Source organism: Coffea eugenioides, chromosome 11, assembly GCF_003713205.1.
Source record: "Coffea eugenioides isolate CCC68of chromosome 11, Ceug_1.0, whole genome shotgun sequence".
Taxonomy (NCBI): domain Eukaryota; kingdom Viridiplantae; phylum Streptophyta; class Magnoliopsida; order Gentianales; family Rubiaceae; genus Coffea; species Coffea eugenioides.
In genome coordinates this window covers 11,385,132-11,387,504 of record NC_040045.1, presented here as the reverse complement: position 1 = coordinate 11,387,504, position 2,373 = coordinate 11,385,132, and the positions used below count along the sequence as shown (strand labels likewise).

The 2,373-nt window shown below is 34.6% G+C and overlaps 1 long non-coding RNA gene across 1 annotated transcript; it reads left to right on the top strand.

The window, feature by feature from the left end:
- Positions 1 to 1,030: 1,030 nt before the first annotated feature.
- LOC113754392 lies at positions 1,031 to 1,782 on the top strand. Its single transcript, XR_003465188.1, has 3 exons — positions 1,031 to 1,058; positions 1,483 to 1,515; positions 1,667 to 1,782. It is a non-coding gene; the product is annotated as an uncharacterized LOC113754392 (long non-coding RNA).
- The last annotated feature ends 591 nt before the right edge of the window (positions 1,783 to 2,373 follow it).

The following is a 2,373-nucleotide window of genomic DNA, read 5'->3' as shown; positions in this document are numbered from 1 at the left end:
TCCGATTTCACCTCTTCCCCCATCTCTACCCCTTCCGAAGGCATCCAGGTAAGCCAAAAGCCCACTTACTACTTCAAATTCATGGTTTTTGCGTTCCTGTAGTTGCACAGATATGCGGTGCATCTTTGTGTGTGTGTGTGTTTTTCCCCCTATTTGTTGAAATTGTACGCGGAAAGTTGTTTTTTAGTTATTTTTGGTTCAAAATTTTGACCAAGTTTGTGCTATTATAGGCATGTGATAGTTATAAATTATAGCGCTTCAGAGGTTTATAAGCTAAAAGAGGACAGGGAAAGAGGAAATGGAGTTGTTTGTGTAGAATTAGTAATAGCCTTCGACATGTTTGATGAAATGCCTCGATAATCTTTGTTGAAAATCTAGTTGGGTGTCAGTTAAAAATTGCTATTTGGATTTTTTAAAGAGCTGATTTATGAATTAAATTTGATTTTTTTTCCTGTTTTATAGTTTGAGGTTTCTGTTGTGTGGCAAAAATAAAAAATGGTGTATGATGCTTTGAGTTCTAATAGTTGTATAATGGGGCTTTGTGCTAAGTCATTCTTATTTTGTTCGGCATTGTGATTTTGGTAGATTACTTATGGGTCAGTGATCAAGTTGATGCATGAGAGAACAAAGTTTAGGCTGCATTCGCATGATGTACCATATGGCTCTGGTAGTGGGCAGTAATCCGTCACTGGTTTTCCCAACGTTGATGACTCAAACAGCTATTGGGTATGTTTCTTTTTCTAGTATCTATTTTTTCTAGATCATCATAATTTTTAGGTTAACTTGGTTTGTAGAGTACCATTACATCAATAGGGTACCATCATCAGGCTGCAACACATGAGGACCAGAAAATGGTTACATAGCCACTTGCCAAATGTAAGTCTTACTATGATGCCTATTGGCTTCTAAGGTATCAAACCAACAACTGATACTCGATCGTACCTCTTTTGATCACTTGTGCTTTTTCATACCAAAAAGGTACCCAGCAGACCTGTTCGAAAGAGCTGAGATCAACTCAGTTTTAGACTGGCATCACGCCAATCTATGACATAGTTCAGGTGCCCATCTTAAGTTTTGGCTCTCTATTAAATTATTACTAATCTAGCTGTACATTATTAGCTTGTCTTCCCTTATCAAGAGAATTGGGATTTGTCAAGCGATGTCTAGATATAGTCATTCCAAGTTTCATTTTCAGTATTTTGCTTATAAATGATACGTTACCATCAATATTAATGTTGTACTCCTTGATGCATGCGCTTATTTTTCTTATAGCTGGATTAGTCTTCCATAGCAAATGGATCATTTTTGAAGTCATTATGATCTCATCCCATGAAATAATTTTACCTTTCTTTGTTATTTGATTGTTGCCTATGAACATTTTGTGTGCTTCCAGTTAATTGATCTTTAGGAGAGTCATTCTAGATTTATTGTCCCATAACAATCTTTAGCTAATATATTACTGGTTTTCTTTTGGGTTGGCAGACCACACTTTTGGATTACATCAGGAAAAGCAAGGTATGAATCGATTATTTTTATTGATGTTCACATTGAGGTACATTATTTGTAATGCCATTATGATTTGATGACTTTAGAAGAAGTACCTTATTCTGTCTTATGTTATGATACTTGAATAGCTGGGAACTAAATCTTAGACAACCTACTGTAGGTGGCAGCATCTGAAGCAGGTGGAATTACTCAAGGCATAGGGGCATACAAGGTACAAGTACCTTTTGATGGCAAGCCACAGACTTGTGTTTTCCTTGACACCCCTGGACATGAGGTAATTAATGATGTAGCACTGGTTCTAACTTTTAACTGCTTATTCATGCAAGTTTTTTTTTTCTTTTTTTAAAATTTTTATGTCGAATGCTCTTCTTGGAATTTTCATATTTAAAAGGCCTCAAGATGAATATTACTAGGCATTTTTAAGAGCTCGTTAATGACATTGCTGTTATTGTAGCTACCTGATTTTGGATTACATCTCAAAAGAAGGGCCATTCATTGCCAAAGCAGCTGGAGAGCGAATTGTTATTGCTATAAACAAAGTGCGCTTGCATTTATTTTAGATTTTCCACTGTGTGTTGGCTTGTATATCATTTAGTCTCATTTGCATTCTGCTTTTGATGTATGAAACATGATGACAAATCTCCTCTTGCTTATGGAGTTGGCATTTTCAGTTTGTATACACCAAATTTTTTCAGCATAATTTGCTATTTACTTCTTGTTTTTTTTCGTGATAAGTTTTATTCACTTTTTAGTTTTTTAGTTTTTTAGTTTTTTTTTTAAGTTTCTAACATAAAATTTGGAAAAAGGAAATTGTTCACAAAATATGTTTATTTCTTTTAAAATCAATCTTTTAGCATCTTACCTATT